Genomic DNA, 21,711 nt, shown 5'->3' with positions numbered 1-21,711 from the left:
CAGCAAGATGCATCCTCATTTCAATATCTACTGAAATAATACAGGTTGACACCAGGAAACATTAACGCCACTGCATCCTTGCTGCTTTCTCATGTGGAAGTCTGTTTAATGTGAAAACAAGGTGATATCTAATTAGCACACAGGTAAGGAATTAAGAAAATCTTTATTTAAGGGTGAAGATGTTTCTCACAAAATCGTTGCCCCAATGCATCATTGAAATTCAAGCTGGAAAGATGATTTTAATATATCACTTGTACATTTTGTATTGCTCTTCTGGTGACAATGTAGTTTGTTTTTGTCAATTACCATTTTAATAATAGGGTAAAGAAAATTAAGTGGATTTTTGAAAGAAAACAATACTGTCAATATACTATTAAAACAAATTAAAATGGTAAAAGTTATTGTACTTTAAGTAAAAATAAAAGAGCAAAAATATCAATCCCAGTTTTGGATTACTTTAATTAACAAAAAAAAAATGCATATAGCAGAGGATAGTTTCAATCTGCCTACCTCTGGGTTATGGGCCCAGCATGCTTCCATTGCAGTACTCTGCTGCACATGTAAGTGCAAGAGATCCTGAAGCACTCACTCATCATGGGAAAGTACCAATGCGTTTCTTCATTGGTTGATGGAAGAAACATCTTACAAAATCTCTCCAGATTATTGACTTTTTAAAGTTTTCTAGGAAACGTTCTAGATGAATGCTTATTAGCCTTTGTCAGTATGTACTTTTGCAAAGTGTCTCTGTGGTGCAATCGGTTAGTGTGTTTGGTTATTAACCAAAGGGTTGGTGGTTCAATCCCACCCAGGGATGTTATTGACCTTGTCATCAGATTTTGGTGATCTTTAAGTAGACAAGTCAAAATTTCAAACCCCCTGTTATGGTGTAGGGTACCTGGCCTACTCTGATGTAATCAGAGTTAGATTTGATTAAGTGATTTTATCAAAAAACAGCTAGGAAGCACAATTTAGCAGTGGGTTGCAGAGAAAATGAAATATGCTGGCAGAAAAATCCAATTGAGTGATTAAACAGCTCTTCATTTTCTGGCTTTATTTTTATGCTAACAAATTTGTTCTCTGAAAAGTGTCCACAAAGCCAAGTATCGGATTAACATCTTTGTAGGGATGGTTTTTCACCTATTACTAAATTAAACTTGCTTCATTGGAAAGGCAGCAAGATGCATCCTCATTTCAATATCTACTGAAATAATACAGGTTGACACCAGGAAACATTAACGCCACTGCATCCTTGCTGCTTTCTCATGTGGAAGTCTGTTTAATGTGAAAACAAGGTGATATCTAATTAGCACACAGGTAAGGAATTAAGAAAATCTTTATTTAAGGGTGAAGATGTTTCTCACAAAATCGTTGCCCCAATGCATCATTGAAATTCAAGCTGGAAAGATGATTTTAATATATCACTTGTACATTTTGTATTGCTCTTCTGGTGACAATGTAGTTTGTTTTTGTCAATTACCATTTTAATAATCGGGTAAAGAAAATTAAGTGGATTTTTGAAAGAAAACAATACTGTCAATATACTATTAAAACATATTAAAATGGTAAAAGTTATTGTACTTTAAGTAAAAATAAAAGAGAAAAAATATCAATCCCAGTTTTGGATTACTTTAATTAACAAAAAAAAAATGCATATAGCAGAGGATAGTTTCAATCTGCCTACCTCTGGGTTATGAACCCAGCATGCTTTCATTACAGTACTCTGCTGCACATGTAAGTGCAAGAGATCTTGAAGCACTCACTCATCATGGGAAAGTAACAATGTGTTTCTTCGTTGGTTGATGGAAGAAACATCTTACAAAAACTCTCCAGATTATTGACTTTTTAAAGTTTTTCTAGGAAACGTTCTAGATGAATGCTTATTAGCCTTTGTCAGTATGGACTTTTGCAAAGTGTCTCTGTGGCGCAATTGGTTAGTGTGATTGGTTATTAACCAAAGGGTTGGTGGTTCAATCCCACCCAGGGATGTAATTGACCTTGTTATCAGATTTTGGTGATCTTTAAGTAGACAAGTCAAAATTTCAAAAACCCCTGTTATGGTGTAGGGTACCTGGCCTTCTCTGATGTAATCAGAGTTAGATTTGATTCAGTGATTTTATAAAAACAGCTAGGAAGCACAATTTAGCAGTGGTTTGCAGAGAAAAAGAAATATGCTGGCAAAAAAATCCAATTGAGTGATTAAACAGCTCTTCATTTTCTGGCTTTATTTTTATGCTAACAAATTTGTTCTCTGAAAAGTGTCCACAAAGCCAAGTATCTGATTAACATCTTTGTAGGGATGGTTTTTCACCTATTACTAAATTAAACTTGCTTCATTGGAAAGGCAGCAAGATGCATCCTCATTTCAATATCTACTGAAATAATACAGGTTGACACCAGGAAACATTAACGCCACTGCATCCTTGCCGATGATAACCTCAAGTTGGGTCATTCGGTGCTGCAGAGTCGTACGCACTCTTCCACCCGTTCAAGAGCTTTGGTATAACCCCATGGTTCTTAATGTGACCCCAGCATCCTCTAGGTCGTATGAGAAAATAGGATTTTAATACCTACCGGTAAATCCTTTTCTCTTAGTCTGTAGAGGATGCTGGAGTTCCCTTGTGCTGCCTCAGTTGAATCTCCTTTACTTGACAGAGATGTGCCTGAGCAGCGGCCCTCCCCAGCCCTATCCCAAATCATACTTATTTTGCATAGGAGATACCATGGTCATGAAGATTATTCTCCCAGGGTGAGGTTCATTCATTGCATTCTGGGTATGCTGACCCCTGTGATTTCCCCAAATGTGGGTAACTCGACTGCATTATTTGTGGTAGTGGGGGACTGTGTTTGTGTTTTCCTCTGGTCAGCTCTGGTAAAAGTCAGATTTCTTTGTTTCAGATCTTCCTCTAGCCTTGTTCTTCTTTCGAGAGTTCCCTTGTGCTGCCTCAGTTGGATCTCCTTCACTTGACAGGGGGGTGCCCGAGCAGCGACCCTCCCCAGCTCAAGCCCAACTCCTACTTACCTGCCAGGTGAGATACTATGATCATGAAGGTGCTTCTCCCAGGGCAAGGCTCACCCATTGCACTCTGGGTGTGCTGCCCCTGCGATTTCCCCAAATGTGGGAAACTTGACTGCATAATTTGTGTTTCCCCTGGTCGGCTCTCGTATAATTCAGATCTCTTTGTCTCAGGTCTCTCTCCAGCCTAGTTTGCTGTCTGTTTCCACTTCTTTTTTCTTGAGCCCCTCCCTTTTATACCCTTGTGCACTATCCTGACTTCTCCTCCTGTCTGCTTACTTTGTGCCTTCCAATGCACAATGCAAACTACACACCCTTTTACTTGCCTTACAGAGCAGCTCTGGAGCTGTTACAGTGCCAAGCTGCTGTAAGAAATCAGCTTGAATGCTTCAGGGGCTGGGGCATTGTCAACATGAGCCCCACACCGAAGGAGGGTGGGGGTGTTTAATGTGAACTAAGGGTCATCCAAGCGCCGCAAAAGGCCGCCATGCCCTGCATACCCCTTTTCTCTTTTCATATGCAGATGAGGGTTCCAGCCAACTTTGGCCCACTGCTTGGATGACATCACCGTATGCAAATCCATCTTCTGCAGAACTTCCCCCAGGAATGCTTGTACTAGTTGTTGCATTTGGTTTGTTGTTTGGGGGTGCTTCAGTATTAGGCAGCCTTCTGCCCTCCCATGTTCATCTGAAAATATGTGTTCTCCCTGCAGTTGTTGTCTCCAGATGAGAGTTCCCTTGTGCTGCCTCAGTTGAATCTCCTTTACTTGACAGAGATGTGCCTGAGCAGCGGCCCTCCCCAGCCCTATCCCAAATCATACTTATTTTGCATAGGCGATACCATGGTCATGAAGATTGTTCTCCCAGGGTGAGGTTCATTCATTGCATTCTGGGTATGCTGACCCCTGTGATTTCCCCAAATGTGGGAAACTCGACTGCATTATTTGTGGTAGTGGGGGACTGTGTTTGTGCTTTCCTCTGGTCAGCTCTGGTAAAAGTCAGATTTCTTTGTCTCAGATCTTCCTCTAGCCTTGTTCTTCTTTCGAGAGTTCCCTTGTGCTGCCTCAGTTGGATCTCCTTCACTTGACAGGGGGTGCCCGAGCAGCAATCCTCCACAGCTCTGGCCCAACTCCTACTTACCTGCCAGGAGAGATACTATGATCTTCACTGTTAGGGCAATCAGGATGTGGAATTCCCTGCCAGGGAAGGTGGTAATGGCGGACTCTGTAATTGGATTTAAAAAAGGAATGGATACATTTCTGAATGAAAAAGCTATCCAAGGTTATAATACTTAAAATATCAACATGGTTAATCCGGGGGTAACATGAGTTGTAGTAGCTAACTAGTCATAAAACATTATTCAGCAAGTATGTAGAATCATCACAACTTAAAACAGGTTGAACACGATGGGCAATTTGCCTCTATTCAACCTCAAAAACTATGTTACTATATGTTACTATATTACTATGTTACTGTAGTATACAGAACACCACAATGCAATGAGCAGTGATAGTGAGCACTGATGAGGATACTAGAACTGACACTGAGCAGCAAGATGCAGCACTGGACTATTAGTAATGTACTGTAGTATGCTGAGCACAACAATGCAGCACAAGACAATGAGCAGTGATACTGAGCACTGATGAGGATACTACTGAGAACTGACACTGAGCAGGAGAGACACACTACTAGTATTACTGAGCAGCAATAAGTATCCACTGATACTGAGCACTGATATTGAGATTTCCACTGAGAGAACATAGCCACGTCCTCTCCGCTCTCTCTTCAATGCACGAGTAAAAATGGCGGCAACGCGCAGCTCTTTATATGGAATCCGAATCTTGCGAGAATCCGACAGCGGGATGATGACATTTTCCCTTGTTCAGGTTTTCCGAGTCAGGCGGGAACAACCGAGCCTGGCTCGTACCAGTGTAAACCACGTGGAGTTCGTGGGGAATTCGGTTCTCGGAGAACCGAACCCGCTCCTCTCTACCTTATACCCATCAATTTTTTTTATTTTCAATCTAAGCCCCTGCAGTTTTCTGTAAGCATCTGCTTTGCTATGATGATCAACAAGTCACAAGGGCAAACACTCAGGGCTTGAGGCGTAGATCTTAGGACCAGCTGCTACAAGCATGGCAGAGGTGTCACTATCACTGGTGACACCCAGAGAGGTGGCGAGGGAGATTGTAATGCAGTGCGCGCAGATAAGCAGCGCAATGGTAAAAAGGAGGCATGGTTTCATAGGTAGGGGCGTGGCCTGGTGGCCTGAATCTACATTTTGTTGCTCCGGGTGTCCCGGGGGTTGGGGGCTGCACCGGGGACTAGTGTGTGAGCGGTGCTGGCTCCTGCACAGTGACATGGCATGGCCACTAGAGATGTGCACCGGAAATTTTTCGGGTTTTGTGTTTTGGTTTTGGGTTCGGTTCCGCGGCCGTGTTTTGGGTTCGAACGCGTTTTGGCTAAACCTCACCGAATTTTTTTTGTCGGATTCGGGTGTGTTTTGGATTCGGGTGTTTTTTTCAAAAAACCCTAAAAAACAGCTTAAATCATAGAATTTGGGAGTCATTTTGATCCCAAAGTATTATTAACCTCAATAACCATAATTTCCACTCATTTTCAGTCTATTCTTAACACCTCACACCTCACAATATTATTTTTAGTCCTAAAATTTGCACCGAGGTCGCTGGATGACTAAGCTCAGTGACCCAAGTGGCCGACACAAACACCTGGCCCATCTAGGAGTGGCACTGCAGTGTCACGCATGATGGCCCTTCCAAAAAACACTCCCCAAACAGCACATGACGCAAAGAAAAAAAGAGGCGCAATGAGGTAGCTGTGTGACTAAGCTCAGCGACCCAAGTGGCCGACACAAACACCTGGCCCATCTAGGAGTGGCACTGCAGTGTCACGCAGGATGGCCCTTCCAAAAAACACTCCCCAAACAGCACATGACGCAAAGAAAAAAAGAGGCGCAATGAGGTAGCTGTGTGACTAAGCTCAGCGACCCAAGTGGACGACACAAACACCTGGCCCATCTAGGAGTGTCACTGCAGTGTCACGCAGGATGGCCCTTCCAAAAAACACTCCCCAAACAGCACATGACGCAAAGAAAAAAAGAGGCGCAATGAGGTAGCTGTGTGACTAAGCTCAGCGACCCAAGTGGCCGACACAAACACCTGGCCCATCTAGGAGTGGCACTGCAGTGTCACGCAGGATGGCCCTTCCAAAAAACACTCCCCAAACAGCACATGACGCAAAGAAAAATAAAAGAAAAAAGAGGTGCAAGGTGGAATTGCCTTGGGCCCTCCCACCCACCCTTATGTTGTATAAACAGGACATGCACACTTTAACCAACCCATCATTTCAGTGACAGGGTCTGCCACACGACTGTGACTGAAATGACGGGTTGGTTTGGACCCCCACCAAAAAAGAAGCAATTAATCTCTCCTTGCACAAACTGGCTCTATAGAGGCAAGATGTCCACCTCATCATCCTCCGATTCATCACCGTGTACATCCCCCTCCTCACAGATTATCAATTCGTCCCCACTGGAATCCACCATCTCAGCTCCCTGTATACTTTGTGGAGGCAATTGCTGCTGGTCAATGTCTCCACGGAGAAATTGATTATAATTCATTTTAATGAACATCATCTTCTCCACATTTTCTGGAAGTAACCTCGTACGCCGATTGCTGACAAGGTGAGCGGCGGCACTAAACACTCTTTCGGAGTACACACTTGTGGGAGGGCAACTTAGGTAGAATAAAGCCAGTTTGTGCAAGGGCCTCCAAATTGCCTCTTTTTCCTGCCAGTATACGTACGGACTGTCTGACGTGCCTACTTGGATGCGGTCACTCATATAATCCTCCACCATTCTTTCAATGGTGAGAGAATCATATGCAGTGACAGTAGACGACATGTCCGTAATCGTTGGCAGGTCCTTCAGTCCGGACCAGATGTCAGCATCAGCAGTCGCTCCAGACTGCCCTGCATCACCGCCAGCGGGTGGGCTCGGAATTCTGAGCCTTTTCCTCGCACCCCCAATTGCGGGAGAATGTGAAGGAGGAGCTGTTGACCGATCAAGTTCCGCTTGACTTGATAATTTTCTCACCAGCAGGTCTTTGAACCCCTGCAGACTTGTGTCTGCCGGAAAGAGAGATACAACGTAGGTTTTAAATCTAGGATCGAGCACGGTGGCCAAAATGTAGTGCTCTGATTTCAACAGATTGACCACCCGTGAATCCTGGTTAAGCGAATGAAGGGCTCCATCCACAAGTCCCACATGCCTAGCGGAATCGCTCTGTCTTAGCTCCTCCTTCAATGTCTCCAGCTTCTTCTGCAAAAGCCTGATGACGGGAATGACCTGACTCAGGCTGGCAGTGTCTGAACTGACTTCACGTGTGGCAAGTTCAAAAGGTTGCAGAACCTTGCACAACGTTGAAATCATTCTCCACTGCGCTTGAGACAGGTGCATTCCACCTCCTATATCGTGGTCAGATGTATAGGCTTGAAAGGCCTTTTGCTGCTCCTCCATCCTCTGAAGCATATAGAGGGTTGAATTCCACTTCGTTACCACTTCTTGCTTCAGATGATGGCAGGGCAGGTTCAGGCGTTTTTGGTGTTGCTCCAGTCTTCTGTACGTGGTGCCTGTACGCCGAAAGTGTCCCGCAATTCTTGTGGCCACCGACAGCATCTCTTGCACGCCCCTGTCGTTTTTTAAATAATTCTGCACCACCAAATTCAAGGTATGTGCAAAACATGGGACGTGCTGGAATTTGCCCAGATATAATGCACGCACAATATTGCTGGCGTTGTCCGATGCCACAAATCCACAGGAGAGTCCAATTGGGGTAAGCCATTCTGTGATGATCTTCCTTAGTTGCCGTAAGAGGTTTTCAGCTGTGTGCGTATTCTGGAAAGCGGTGATACAAAGCGTAGCCTGCCTAGGAAAGAGTTGGCGTTTGCGAGATGCTGCTACTGGTGCCGCCGCTGCTGTTCTTGCGGCGGGAGTCAATACATCTACCCAGTGGGCTGTCACAGTCATATAGTCCTGAGTCTGCCCTGCTCCACTTGTCCACATGTCCGTGGTTAAGTGGACATTGGGTACAACTGCATTTTTTAGGACACTGGTGAGTCTTTTTCTGAGGTCTGTGTACATTTTCGGTATCGCCTGCCTAGAGAAATGGAACCTAGATGGTATTTGGTACCGGGGACACAGTACCTCAATCAAGTCTATAGTTGGCTCTGAAGTAATGATGGATACCGGAACCACGTTTCTCACTGCCCAGGATGCCAAGGCCTCAGTTATCCGCTTTGCAGCAGGATGACTGCTGTGATATTTCATCTTCCTTGCAAAAGACTGTTGGACAGTCAATTGCTTGGTGGAAGTAGTAAAAGTGGTCTTACGACTTCCCCTCTGGGATGACCATCGACTCCCAGCAGCAACAACAGCAGCGCCAGCAGCAGTAGGCGTTACACTCAAGGATGCATCGGAGGAATCCCAGGCAGGAGAGAACTCGTCAGAATTGTCAGTGACATGGCCTGCAGGACTATTGGCATTCCTGGGGAAGGAGGAAATTGACACTGAGGGAGTTGGTGGGGTGGTTTGCGTGAGCTTGGTTACAAGAGGAAGGGATTTACTGGTCAGTGGACTGCTTCCGCTGTCGCCCAAAGTTTTTGAACTTGTCACTGACTTATGATGAATGCGCTGCAGGTGACGTATAAGGGAGGATGTTCCGAGGTGGTTAACGTCCTTACCCCTACTTATTACAGCTTGACAAAGGCAACACACGGCTTGACACCTGTTGTCCGCATTTCTGTTGAAATACTTCCACACCGAAGAGCTGATTTTTTTGGTATTTTCACCAGGCATGTCAATGGCCATATTCCTCCCACGGACAACAGGTGTCTCGCCGGGTGCCTGACTTAAACCAACCACCTCACCATCAGAATCCTCCTTGTCAATTTCCTCCCCAGCGCCAGCAACACCCATATCCTCCTCATCCTGGTGTACTTCAACACTGACATCTTCAATCTGACTATCAGGAACTGGACTGCGGGTGCTCCTTCCAGCACTTGCAGGGGGCGTGCAAATGGTGGAAGGTGCATGCTCTTCACGTCCAGTGTTGGGAAGGTCAGGCATCGCAACCGACACAATTGGACTCTCCTTGTGGATTTGTGATTTTGAAGAACGCACAGTTCTTTGCTGTGCTTTTGCCAGCTTAAGTCTTTTCATTTTTCTAGCGAGAGGCTGAGTGCTTCCATCCTCATGTGAAGCTGAACCACTAGCCATGAACATAGGCCAGGGCCTCAGCCGTTCCTTGCCACTCCGTGTGGTAAATGGCATATTGGCAAGTTTACGCTTCTCCTCCGACGATTTTTATTTAGATTTTTGAGTCCTTTTTTTACTAATCTTTTGTGTTTTGGATTTTACATGCTCTGTACTATGACATTGGGCATCGGCCTTGGCAGACGACGTTGATGGAATTTCATCGTCTCGGCCATGACTAGTGGCAGCAGCTTCAGCACGAGGTGGAAGTGGATCTTGATCTTTCCCTATTTTTGGAACCTCAACATTTTTGTTCTCCATATTTTAATAGGCACAACTAAAAGGCACCTCAGGTAAACAATGGAGATGGATGGATACTAGTATACTTATGGATGACGAGTGACTGACGACACAGAGGTAGCTACAGCCGTGGACTACCGTACTGCGTCTGCTAGTATAGAGATGATAATTAATGATATAAAAAAAAAATATATATAACTACTGTAGGTATATATAATATAATGACGGACCTGGTGGACACTGTCAGCAGACTGCTAAACTACTAGTATGAAGAAGATAGAAAAAAACTTCCACCACAGGTAGGTAGGTATACAATTATGGATGAGCACTGACGACACAGAGATAGCCACAGCCGTGGACTACCGTACTGCGTCTGCTAGTATAGAGATGATAATTAATGATATAAAAAAAAATATATATAACTACTGTAGGTATATATAATATAATGACGGACCTGGTGTAATTCAGATCTCTTTGTCTCAGGTCTCTCTCCAGCCTAGTTTGCTGTCTGTTTCCACTTCTCTTTTCTTGAGCCGCTGCCTTCTATGCCCTTGTGCACTCTCCTGACTTCTCCTGTCTGCTTACTTTGTGCCTTCCAACGCACAATGCAAACTACAGGTAGTGCTGCAGGGCCCACACCCTTTTACCTTGCCTTACAGAGCAGCTCTGGAGCTGTTACAGTGCCCAGCTGCAGCAAGAAATCAGCTTGAATGCTTCAGGTGCTGGGGCATAGCCAACAAGAGCCCCACACCGACGGAGGGTGGAGGTGTTTAATGCAAACTAGGGGTCAGCCAAGCGCCGCAAAAGGCCGCCATGCCCTGCATGCCCCTTTTCTCTTTTCATATGCAGACGAGGGTTGAAGCCAACTTTGACCCACTGCTTGGATGACATCACCATATGCAAATCCATCTGCGGCAGGCCTTCCCCCAGGAATGCTTGCACTAGTTGTTGCATTTGGTTTGTTGTTTGGGGGTGCTTCAGTATTAGGCAGCCTTCTGCCCTCCCATGTTCATCTGAAAATATGTGTTCTCCCTGCAGTTGTTGTCCCCAGATGAGAGTTCCCTTGTGCTGCCTCAGTTGAATCTCCTTTACTTGACAGAGATGTGCCTGAGCAGCGGCCCTCCCCAGCCCTATCCCAAATCATACTTATTTTGCATAGGAGATAACATGGTCATGAAGATTGTTCTCCCAGGGTTAGGTTCATTCATTGCATTCTGGGTATGCTGACCTCTGTGATTTCCCCAAATGTGGGAAACTCAACTGCATTATTTGTGGTAGTGGGGGACTGTGTTTGTGCTTTCCTCTGGTCAGCTCTGGTAAAAGTCAGATTTCTTTGTCTCAGATCTTCCTCTAGCCTTGTTCTTCTTTCAAGAGTTCCCTTGTGCTGCCTCAGTTGGATCTCCTTCACTTGACAGGGGGGTGCCCGAGCAGCGACCCTCCCCAGCTCTAGCCCAACTCCTACTTACCTGCCAGGTTAGATACTATGATCATGAAGTTGCTTCTCCCAGGGCAAGGCTCACCCATTGCACTCTGGGTGTGCTGCCCCTGCGATTTCCCCAAATGTGGGAAACTTGACTGCATAATTTGTGTTTCCCCTAGTCGGCTCTCATATAATTCAGATCTCTTTGTCTCAGGTCTCTCTCCAGCCTAGTTTGCTGTCTGTTTCCACTTCTTTTTTCTTGAGCCCCTCCCTTCTACACCCTTGTGCACTATCCTGACTTCTCCTCCTGTCTGCTTACTTTGTGCCTTCCGATGCACAATGCAAACTACAGGTAGTGCTGCAGGGCCCACACCCTTTTACTTGCCTTACAGAGCAGCTCTGGAGCTGTTACAGTGCCAAGCTGCTGAAAGAAATCAGCTTGAATGCTTCAGGGGCTGGGGCATGGCCAACATGAGCCCCACACCGAAGGAGGGTGGGGGTGTTTAATGCGAACTAAGGGTCATCCAATCGCCGCAAAAGGCCGCCCTGCCCTGCATACCCCTTTTCTCTTTTCATATGCAGATGAGGGTTCCAGCCAACTTTGGCCCACTGCTTGGATGACATCACTGTATGCAAATCCGTCTTCTGCAGACCTTCCCCCTGGAATGCTTGAACTAGTTGTTGCATTTGGTTTGTTGTTTGGGGGTGCTTCAGTATTAGGCAGCCTTCTGCCCTCCCATGTTCATCTGAAAATATGTGTTCTCCCGGCAGTTGTTGTCCCCAGATGAGAGTTCCTTTGTGCTGCCTCAGTTGAATCTCCTTTACTTGACAGAGATGTGCCTGAGCAGCGGCCCTCCCCAGCCCTTTCCCAAATCATACTTATTTTGCATAGGAGATACCATGGTCATAAAGATTGTTCTCCCAGGGTGAGGTTCATTCATTGCATTCTGGGTATGCTGACCCCTGTGATTTCCCCAAATGTGGGAAACTCAACTGCATTATTTGTGGTAGTGGGGGACTGTGTTTGTGTTTTCCTCTGGTCAGCTCTGGTAAAAGTCAGATTTCTTTGTCTCAGATCTTCCTCTAGCCTTGTTCTTCTTTCGAGAGTTCCATTGTGCTGCCTCAGTTTGATCTCCTTCACTTGACAGGGGGGTACCCAAGCAGCGACCCTCCCCAGCTCTAGCCCAACTCCTACATACCTGCCAGGTGAGATACTATGATCATGAAGGTGCTTCTCCCAGGGCAAGGCTCACCCATTGCACTCTGGGTGTGCTGCTCCTGCGATTTCCCCAAATGTGGGAAACTTGACTGCATAATTTGTGTTTCCCCTGGTCGGCTCTCGTATAATTCAGATCTCTTTGTCTCAGGTCTCTCTCCAGCCTAGTTTGCTGTCTGTTTCCACTTCTCTTTTCTTGAGCCGCTGCCTTCTATGCCCTTGTGCACTCTCCTGACTTCTCCTGTCTGCTTACTTTGTGCCTTCCAACGCACAATGCATACTACAGGTAGTGCTGCAGGGCCCACACCCTTTTACTTGCCTTTCAGAGCAGCTCTGGAGCTGTTACAGTGCCCAGCTGCTGCAAGAAATCAGCTTGAATGCTTCAGGGGCTGGGGCATAGCCAACATGAGCCCCACACCGACGGAGGGTGGAGGTGTTTAATGCGAACTAAGGGTCATCCAAGCGCCGCAAAAGGCCGCCATGCCCTGCATACCCCTTTTCTCTTTTCATATGCAGATGAGGGTTCCAGCCAACTTTGGCCCACTGCTTGGATGACATCACCGTATGCAAATCCGTCTTCTGCAGACCTTTTCCCAGGAATGCTTGTACTAGTTGTTGCATTTGGTTTGTTGTTTGGGGGTGCTTCAGTATTAGGCAGCCTTCTGCTCTCCCATGTTCATCTGAAAATATGTGTTCTCCCTGCAGTTGTTGTCCCCAGATGAGAGTTCCCTTGTGCTGCCTCAGTTGAATCTCCTTTACTTGACAGAGATGTGCCTGAGCAGCGGCCCTCCCCAGCCCTATCCCAAATCATACTTATTTTGCATAGGAGATACCATTGTCATGAAGATTGTTCTCCCAGGGTGAGGTTCATTCATTGCATTCTGGGTATGCTGACCCCTGTGATTTCCCCAAATGTGGGAAACTCGACTGCATTATTTGTGGTAGTGGGGGACTGTGTTTGTGCTTTCCTCTGGTCAGCTCTGGTAAAAGTCAGATTTCTTTGTCTCAGATCTTCCTCTAGCCTTGTTCTTTTTTCGAGAGTTTCCTTGTGCTGCCTCAGTTGGAGCTCCTTCACTTGACAGGGGGGTGCCCGAACAGCGACCCTCCCCAGCTCTAGCCCAACTCCTACTTACCTGCCAGGTGAGATACTATGATCAGGAAGGTGCTTCTCCCAGGGCAAGGCTCACCCAATGCACTCTGGGTGTGCTGCTCCTACGATTTCCCCAAATGTGGGACACTTGATTACATAATTTGTGTTTCCTCTGGTCGGCTCTCGTATAATTCAGATCTCTTTGTCTCAGGTCTCTCTCCAGCCTAGTTTGCTGTCTGTTTCCACTTCTCTTTTCTTGAGCCGCTCCCTTCTATGCCCTTGTGCACTATCCTGACTTCTCCCGTCTGCTTACTTTGTGCCTTCCAAAGCACAATGCAAACTACAGGTAGTGCTGCAGGGCCCACACCCTTTTACTTGCTTTACAGAGCAGCTCTGGAGCTGTTACAGTGCCCAGCTGCTGCAAGAAATCAGCTTGAATGCTTCAGGGGCTGGGGCATAGCCAACATGAGCCCCACACCGAAGGAAGGTGGAGGTGTTTAATGCGAACTAGGGGTCATCCAAGCGCCGCAAAAGGCCACCATGCCCTGCACACCCCATTTTTATTTTCATATGCAGACGAGGGTTGAAGCCAACTTTGACCCACTGCTTGGATGACATCACCATATGCAAATCCATCTGCTGCAGGCCTTCCCCCAGGAATGCTTGCACTAGTAGTTGCATTTGGTTTGTTGTTTGGGGGTGCTTCAGTATTAGGCAGCCTTCTGCCCTCCCATGTTCATCTGAAAATATGTGTTCTCCCTGCAGTTGTTGTCCCCAGATGAGAGTTCCCTTGTGTTGCCTCAGTTGAATCTCCTTTACTTGACAGAGATGTGCCTGAGCAGCGGCCCTCCCCAGCCCTATCCCAAATCATACTTATTTTGCATAGGAGATACCATGGTCATGAAGATTGTTCTCCCAGGGTGAGGTTCATTCATTGCACTCTGGGTATGCTGACCCCTGTGATTTCCCCAAATGTGGGAAACTCGACTGCATTATTTGTGGTAGTGGGGGACTGTGTTTGTGCTTTCCTCTGGTCAGCTCTGGTAAAAGTCAGATTTCTTTGTCTCAGATCTTCCTCTAGCCTTGTTCTTCTTTCGAGAGTTCCCTTGTGCTGCCTCAGTTGGATCTCCTTCACTTGACAGGGGGTGCCCGAGCAGCAATCCTCCACAGCTCTAGCCCAACTCCTACTTACCTGCCAGGTGAGATACTATGATCTTCACTGTTAGGGCAATCAGGATGTGGAATTCCCTGCCAGGGAAGGTGGTAATGGCGGACTCTGTAATTGGATTTAAAAAAGGAATGGATACATTTCTGAATGAAAAAGCTATCCAAGGTTATAATACTTAAAATATCAACATGGTTAATCCGGGGGTAACATGAGTTATAGTAGTTAACTAGTCATAAAACATTATTCAGCAAGTATGTAGAATCATCACAACTTAAAACAGGTTGAACACGATGGGCAATTTGCCTCTATTCAACCTCAAAAACTATGTTACTATATGTTACTATATTACTATGTTACTGTAGTATACAGAACACCACAATGTAATGAGCAGTGATAGTGAGCACTGATGAGGATACTAGAACTGACACTGAGCAGCAAGATGCAGCACTGGACTATTAGTAATGTACTGTAGTATGCTGAGCACCACAATGCAGCACAAGACAATGAGCAGTGATACTGAGCACTGATGAGGATACTACTGAGAACTGACACTGAGCAGGAGAGACACACTACTAGTATTACTGAGCAGCAATAAGTAACCACTGATACTGAGCACTGATATTGAGATTTCCACTGAGAGAACATAGCCACGTCCTCTCCGCTCCCTCTTCAATGCACGAGTAAAAATGGCGGCAACGCGCAGCTCTTTATATGAAATCCGAATCTCGCGAGAATCCGACAGCGGGATGATGACATTTTCCCTTGTTCAGGTTTTGCGAGTCAGGCGGGAACAACCGAGCCTGCCTCGGACCAGTGTAAACCACGTGGAGTTCGTCGGGAATTCGGTTCTCGGAGAACCGAACCCGCTCCTCTCTACCTTATACCCATCAATTTTTTTATTTTCAATCTAAGCCCCTGCAGTTTTCTGTAAGCATCTGCTTCGCTATGATGATCAACAAGTCACAAGGGCAAACACTCAGGGCTTGAGGCGTAGATCTTAGGACCAGCTGCTACAAGCATGGCAGAGGTGTCACTATCACTGGTGACACCCAGCACAAGGGAACTCTCGTCTGGGGACAACAACTGCAGGGAGACCACATCTGTTCAGATGAACATGGGAGGGTGGAAGGCTGCCTAATATTGAAGCACCATCAAATATCAAACCATATGCAACAACTAGTACAAGCATTCCAGGGGGAAGGTCTGCAGAAGACGGATTTGCATACGGTGATGTCATCCAAGCAGTGGACCAAAGTTGGCTGGAACCCTCATCTGCATATGAAAAGAGAAAAGGGGCATGCAGGGCATGGCGGCCTTTTGCGGTGCTTGGATGACCCCTAGTTCGCATTAAACACCCCCACCCTCCTTTGGTGTGGGGCTCATGTTGGCCATGCCCCATCCCCTGAAGCATTCAAGCTGATTTCTTGCAGCAGCTGGGCACTGTAACTGCTCCAGAGCTGTTCTGTAAGGCATGTAAAAGGGTGTGGGCCCTGCAGCACCACCTGTAGTTCGCATTGTGCGTTGGAAGGCACAAAGTAAGCAGACGGGAGGAGAAGTCAGGATAGTGCGCAAGGGCATCCTTTTCTCTTAGTCCGTAGAGGATGCTGGGGTCACATTAAGAACCATGGGGTATAGACGGGATCCGCAAGAGACATGGGCACTTTAAGACTTTCAAAGGGTGTGAACTGGCTCCTCCCTCTATGCCCCTCCTCCAGACTCCAGTTATAGGAACTGAGCCCAGGGAGACGGACATTTCGAGGAAAGGATTTATTGTTAAACTAAGGTGAGCATCTTACCAGCTCACACCTTAAGCATGCCGCAGAACGTGGCATTCAACAGAACACAAGCCAACGGCATGAACAATTGCAGCAAAAAGCTGACCAGAACCATAACACAACATGTGTATAACCACAAGTAATAACTGCAGACACAGTATGGACTGGGACGGGTGCCCAGCATCCTCTACGGACTAAGAGAAAAGGATTTACCGGTAGGTATTAAAATCCTATTTTCTCATACGACCTAGAGGATGCTGGGGTCACATTAAGAACCATGGGGTTATACCAAAGCTCTTGAACGGGTGGGAGAGTGCGTACGACTCTGCAGCACCGAATGACCCAACTTGAGGTTATCATCAGCCAAGGTATCAAACTTGTAAAACTTAGCAAAAGTGTTTACTAAATAGCTGCTCGGCAAAATTGCAATGCCGAGACTCCCCGACCAGCTGCCCAGGATGAACCCACCTTTCTAGTAGAATGGGTCTTCACCTATTTCAGTAACGGCAATCCTGCCGTGGAATGAGCATGCTGAATCTTACCACAGATCCAGCGCATAATGGTCTACATGGAAGCAGGACACCCAATCCTGTTGGGAGCATACAGGACAAACAGAGCCTCTGTTTTCCTAATCTGAACCGTTCTGGTGACATAAATTTTCAAAGTTCTGACCACAGCCAGAGACTTTGACTCAACGAAGGTGTCAGTGGCCAAAGGCACCATGTGGAAAGATGAACCACCTTCGGCAGAAATTGTTGACGTGTCCTCAATTCTGCTCTATCTTCATGAAAGATCAAATAAAGGCTCTTGTGATACTGCATGGTTTGTACTGTTTTCCATGTGCTCCCAGATCTTTCAAGCAAGTAGCATGGTCAAGAAAGTTCTGTTTGAAAAGTAACAACATTTACTGTCATTGTTATAGAATTTGGGAGAAAAAACAAGAAGAAATCTGCACTGTTGACGCACTGGACAGAATGAATGAATCATAAAATATAACCTTTATTAAGTATGTATTAAAATTGGATAAATATTAATATTATTATCCCAAACTGCAGTGAAACATAAAGGTTAAAATCACAGAACTAACATACATGTGCATAAGAAGAATAAAGAGATGTGAAAAAAAGGTTTAAAAAGCGTGTCCGTGTGTGATTATTTTTGAAGGCACAACCCTGGCGGGGTTGTTTATATAGATATATATGTTGCTAATAATCACTTTCTAGCGTAATGTTATTAAATAGCTGTTAGTATCTATGTCGTCAGGTACCACTGGGTCGTATCCTATATACTCCCTTCACTCAATAGGGGTTACCTCCCGGGAAGCCATCCCCATTGGCGAATTTGTGGGGGTGATTGAGTATAACCGGTAAGCTAACCTCCAATTTGTGGGGTGCTTAGGTAGATGGGGATCACTTATTTCTCTGTGTCCCCTAAGACTATATTCCTAAATTCAATACCATAGGGGGATAGCTTTCTATATCGGATAAGGAATCACTTGATAGGGAAATCTCTATGCATCATGGAAAGATCATATTTATTAATATCCAAACTAAAAAAATGATGAATAGCTTTAATTTAGCTGTTTAGATATAGTTAATTGGCGAGATATACCAACAGGTGCGGTTGCCTTAAGGAATATGGCAATTCCAATATAAATAGCAGCCCTCCTTCATATAATCAGCCAGATCTTATTAAATCTGGTCCAGATATAGCCGTTCAGATATACTTAATTGACAACATATATCAATCGGTGGGGTTGCCTTAAGGAATATAGCAATTCCAATTCTCATATAAATAGCAACCTTCCTTCATATATTCAGCCAGATCTTATTTAATCTGATCTAGGCGTAGGCAATAATGCTTTCCTTAGAGGTATAGCCACCTCAATTCTTATTAGGAAGCAAAGTGTCTGTCATAATGGTTTATCCAATTCATCTAAGAAATAATATATTCCATGTGTCAGAGATTCATTACTCTCTATTTACACTGTTAAAGAGTTAATTCTTTTTATGTTACAGTGTAATGAAATTATCATATAGGGAGATGTGGCAATTCCATGTGCTATATATATAATAACCCTTAGTGGTCCAGATTCCACAATGAGGAATTTTCTTATAAACCGCTGAAACACACAGCTGTTTGACTGACTTCCAAATATATCTATCTCACTTTGTAACAGTCTTATGATAGAGAAACTGTTACATATTCGGTCACTTAGTTATCTAAAGGTAAACAGACTCAGTGTGAGGGTAATATAATATATCAAATGCGCTGTCAATAATCGTGGTAACTGGTGTAATAATGTGGTATATTGAGTATGCTAGTAAGGCATATAACTGCTCTCCAGCCTTTAAGTGTTACCAATCAATTTGTTACACTGTAAAGGATTTATGGTGTCCTGTTAGGACATGCAGCTGCTAGGCTGACTCAAAGATTTATCCATTTGTAACAATTATGTAACAGTTATATACATGTTACTGGTATTACATAGAAATAGTATGACACAGGCCAGCAGTCCCATGTGTCTAGATTCCACAATAGGAGATTTTCTTTGTCTTATAAACTGCTGGAACACACAGCTGCTAGACTGACTTCAAATATATATATTACTTTGTAACAGTCTTATAGTAAAGAGACTGTTACACACTGTCATTTAGTTATCTCAAGGTTAGCAGATTCTGTGTGAGGATAGTGTTCTGTTAGAACATGCAGCTGCTAGGCTGACTCATAGAAAATGTATCCATTTGTAACAAATGACACATACAGCATTAAATTAATATCTATAGCAGCCCATGTGACATCTCTACTCTTATCATAATTGTCTGGTTATTGCCAATCTGGACAGCAGGAGTGATATATATTCACTAGTCCCAATATCCCATCATATAAATATACCCACACTGATATACTTTCTTATCAAGAGTTATTAGTAGCTATCTGTATGCACTTTAGACATTGTAATTGCTAAGTGACATCATATCTAGTGTATTCCTTTCTTATAGCTCAGCTTCTATCCCCTATTAGTGGAGACTAACAGCTAACATCATAATCATATATTTTTGTTTTATAACATTTCACATGAGTCAAATACACGAGGACACGCCGTGCCCTACACGCGTGTTTCACTGCATCTATGGCAACTTACATTAAAGCTAACAAGAAAGCACACTCGTTCTGTCTTTAAACAGATAAAAGAAACCCCAATAATATGGGGCATGCAAAAATTTAGATAAAACTCAGTTTTGCTCCTCTCCACGGAAATCTTTAGTAAAAGGCGAAAGATTTGTTCGTTCTGAAGAGAAACCAGAGCATGACCAAGATTCCACCTGTCGCCTGAGTGCCATGCCAGCAGTCCTCATTCAGCTCAAAGTGAGCACCCAATATGAAAGAAAGAAAGCAGATTTCTCACCAGGCTTCCCCTTGCTATAAGCATGGTTTGTACTCTTTTCCATGTGCTCCCAGATCTTTCAAGCAATTAGTATGGTCAAGAAAGTTCTGCTTGAAAAGAAACAGACATTTACTGTCATTGTTATACAAATAAACTTACATTAAAGCCAACAAGAAAGCTCACTCGTTCTGTCTTTAAACTGATAAAAGAAACCCCAATAATATAGGGCATGCAAAAATTGAGATAAAACTCAGTTTTGCTCCTCTCCACGGATAATCTTTAATAAAAGGCGAAAGATTTGTTCATTCTGAAGAGAAACCAGAGCATGACCAAGATTCCACCTGTCGCCTGAGTGCCATGCCAGCAGTCCTCATTCAGATCAAAGTGAGCGCCCAATTTGAAAGAAAGCAGATTTCTCACCTGGCTTCTCCTTGCTATAAGCATGGTTTGTACTGTATTCCATGTGCTCCCAGATCTTTCAAGCAAGTAGCATGGTCAAGAAAGTTCTGTTTGAAAAGAAACAAACATTTACTGTAATTTCTATGCAAATGAGCTTTCATTAAAGCACACTCATTCTATCTTTAAACCGATAAAAGAAACCCCAAAAAGATGGGGCATGCAAAAATTGAGGTAAAACTCAGTTTTGCTCCTCTCCACGGAAATCTTTAGTAAAAGGCGAAAGATTTGTTCGTTCTGAAGAGAAACCAGAGCATGACCAAGATTTTCATCTGAAAATATGTGTTCTCCCTGCAGTTGTTGTCCCCAGATGAGAGTTCCCTTGTGCTGCCTCAGTTGAATCTCCTTTACTTGACAGAGATGTGCCTGAGCAGCGGCCCTCCCCAGCCCTATCCCAAATCATACTTATTTTGCATAGGAGATACCATGGTCATGAAGATTGTTCTCCCAGGGTGAGGTTCATTCATTGCATTCTGGGTATGCTGACCCCTGTGATTTCCCCAAATGTGGGAAACTCGACTGCATTATTTGTGGTAGTGGGGGACTGTGTTTGTGCTTTCCTCTGGTCAGCTCTGGTAAAAGTCAGATTTCTTTGTCTCAGATCTTCCTCTAGCCTTGTTCTTCTTTCGAGAGTTCCCTTGTGCTGCCTCAGTTGGATCTCCTTCACTTGACAGGGGGTGCCCGAGCAGCAATCCTCCACAGCTCTAGCCCAACTCCTACTTACCTGCCAGGTGAGATACTATGATCTTCACTGTTAGGGCAATCAGGATGTGGAATTCCCTGCCAGGGAAGGTGGTAATGGCGGACTCTGTAATTGGATTTAAAAAAGGAATGGATACATTTCTGAATGAAAAAGCTATCCAAGGTTATAATACTTAAAATATCAACATGGTTAATCCGGGGGTAACATGAGTTATAGTAGCTAACTAGTCATAAAACATTATTCAGCAAGTATGTAGAATCATCACAACTTAAAACAGGTTGAACACGATGGGCAATTTGCCTCTATTCAACCTCAAAAACTATGTTACTATATGTTACTATATTACTATGTTACTGTAGTATACAGAAAACCAAAATGCAATGAACAGTGATAGTGAGCACTGATGAGGATACTAGAACTGACACTGAGCAGCAAGATGCAGCACTGGACTATTAGTAATGTACTGTAGTATGCTGAGCACCACAATGCAGCACAAGACAATGAGCAGTGATCTGAGCACTGATGAGGATACTACTGAGAACTGACACTGAGCAGGAGAGACACACTACTAGTATTACTGAGCAGCAATAAGTAACCACTGATACTGAGCACTGCTATTGAGATTTCCACTGAGATAACATAGCCACGTCCATTCCGCTCTCTCTTCAATGCACGAGTAAAAATGGCGGCAACGCGCAGCTCTTTATATGGAATCCGAATCTCGCGAGAATCCGACAGCGGGATGATGACATTTTCCCTTGTTCAGGTTTTCCGAGTCAGGCGGGAACAACCGAGCCTGCCTCGGACCAGTGTAAACCACGTGGAGTTCGTGGGGAATTCGGTTCTCGGAGAACCGAACCCGCTCCTCTCTACCTTATACCCATCAATTTTTTTATTTTCAATCTAAGCCCC

At 44.7% G+C, this 21,711-nt stretch overlaps 13 non-coding genes and 1 pseudogene across 13 annotated transcripts; 11 read left to right on the top strand and 3 right to left on the bottom strand.

Annotated features, from left to right (window-relative positions):
• Positions 1–2,695: 2,695 nt before the first annotated feature.
• On the top strand, positions 2,696–2,859 carry LOC134989063 (U1 spliceosomal RNA). Its single transcript, XR_010194390.1, has one exon. It is a non-coding gene; the product is annotated as a U1 spliceosomal RNA (small nuclear RNA).
• Positions 2,860–3,011: 152 nt separating this feature from the next.
• On the top strand, positions 3,012–3,174 carry LOC134989081 (U1 spliceosomal RNA). Its single transcript, XR_010194406.1, has one exon. It is a non-coding gene; the product is annotated as a U1 spliceosomal RNA (small nuclear RNA).
• A 655-nt stretch (positions 3,175–3,829) lies between these two features.
• On the top strand, positions 3,830–3,993 carry LOC134989057 (U1 spliceosomal RNA). Its single transcript, XR_010194384.1, has one exon. It is a non-coding gene; the product is annotated as a U1 spliceosomal RNA (small nuclear RNA).
• A 6,732-nt stretch (positions 3,994–10,725) lies between these two features.
• LOC134989062 (U1 spliceosomal RNA) lies at positions 10,726–10,889 on the top strand. The gene has a single exon (XR_010194389.1). It is a non-coding gene; the product is annotated as a U1 spliceosomal RNA (small nuclear RNA).
• Positions 10,890–11,041: 152 nt separating this feature from the next.
• Positions 11,042–11,176, top strand: LOC134989041 (U1 spliceosomal RNA; annotated as a pseudogene).
• Positions 11,177–11,878: 702 nt separating this feature from the next.
• LOC134989054 (U1 spliceosomal RNA) lies at positions 11,879–12,042 on the top strand. Its single transcript, XR_010194381.1, has one exon. It is a non-coding gene; the product is annotated as a U1 spliceosomal RNA (small nuclear RNA).
• A 152-nt stretch (positions 12,043–12,194) lies between these two features.
• LOC134989099 (U1 spliceosomal RNA) lies at positions 12,195–12,357 on the top strand. Its single transcript, XR_010194424.1, has one exon. It is a non-coding gene; the product is annotated as a U1 spliceosomal RNA (small nuclear RNA).
• A 671-nt stretch (positions 12,358–13,028) lies between these two features.
• LOC134989056 (U1 spliceosomal RNA) lies at positions 13,029–13,192 on the top strand. Its single transcript, XR_010194383.1, has one exon. It is a non-coding gene; the product is annotated as a U1 spliceosomal RNA (small nuclear RNA).
• Positions 13,193–13,344: 152 nt separating this feature from the next.
• LOC134989042 (U1 spliceosomal RNA) lies at positions 13,345–13,507 on the top strand. Its single transcript, XR_010194373.1, has one exon. It is a non-coding gene; the product is annotated as a U1 spliceosomal RNA (small nuclear RNA).
• Positions 13,508–14,178: 671 nt separating this feature from the next.
• On the top strand, positions 14,179–14,342 carry LOC134989029 (U1 spliceosomal RNA). Its single transcript, XR_010194362.1, has one exon. It is a non-coding gene; the product is annotated as a U1 spliceosomal RNA (small nuclear RNA).
• Positions 14,343–19,448: 5,106 nt separating this feature from the next.
• LOC134989049 (U5 spliceosomal RNA) lies at positions 19,449–19,564 on the bottom strand. The gene has a single exon (XR_010194376.1). It is a non-coding gene; the product is annotated as a U5 spliceosomal RNA (small nuclear RNA).
• Positions 19,565–19,850: 286 nt separating this feature from the next.
• LOC134989050 (U5 spliceosomal RNA) lies at positions 19,851–19,967 on the bottom strand. Its single transcript, XR_010194377.1, has one exon. It is a non-coding gene; the product is annotated as a U5 spliceosomal RNA (small nuclear RNA).
• A 270-nt stretch (positions 19,968–20,237) lies between these two features.
• On the bottom strand, positions 20,238–20,353 carry LOC134989046 (U5 spliceosomal RNA). Its single transcript, XR_010194374.1, has one exon. It is a non-coding gene; the product is annotated as a U5 spliceosomal RNA (small nuclear RNA).
• A 144-nt stretch (positions 20,354–20,497) lies between these two features.
• LOC134989083 (U1 spliceosomal RNA) lies at positions 20,498–20,661 on the top strand. Its single transcript, XR_010194408.1, has one exon. It is a non-coding gene; the product is annotated as a U1 spliceosomal RNA (small nuclear RNA).
• The last annotated feature ends 1,050 nt before the right edge of the window (positions 20,662–21,711 follow it).

The sequence above is a fragment of the Pseudophryne corroboree genome, unplaced genomic scaffold (assembly GCF_028390025.1).
Source record: "Pseudophryne corroboree isolate aPseCor3 unplaced genomic scaffold, aPseCor3.hap2 scaffold_1094, whole genome shotgun sequence".
In the NCBI taxonomy this organism is placed as follows: domain Eukaryota; kingdom Metazoa; phylum Chordata; class Amphibia; order Anura; family Myobatrachidae; genus Pseudophryne; species Pseudophryne corroboree.
The sequence above is the reverse complement of the archived record's forward strand: the minus strand, read 5'-3'. Positions and strand labels throughout refer to the sequence as shown.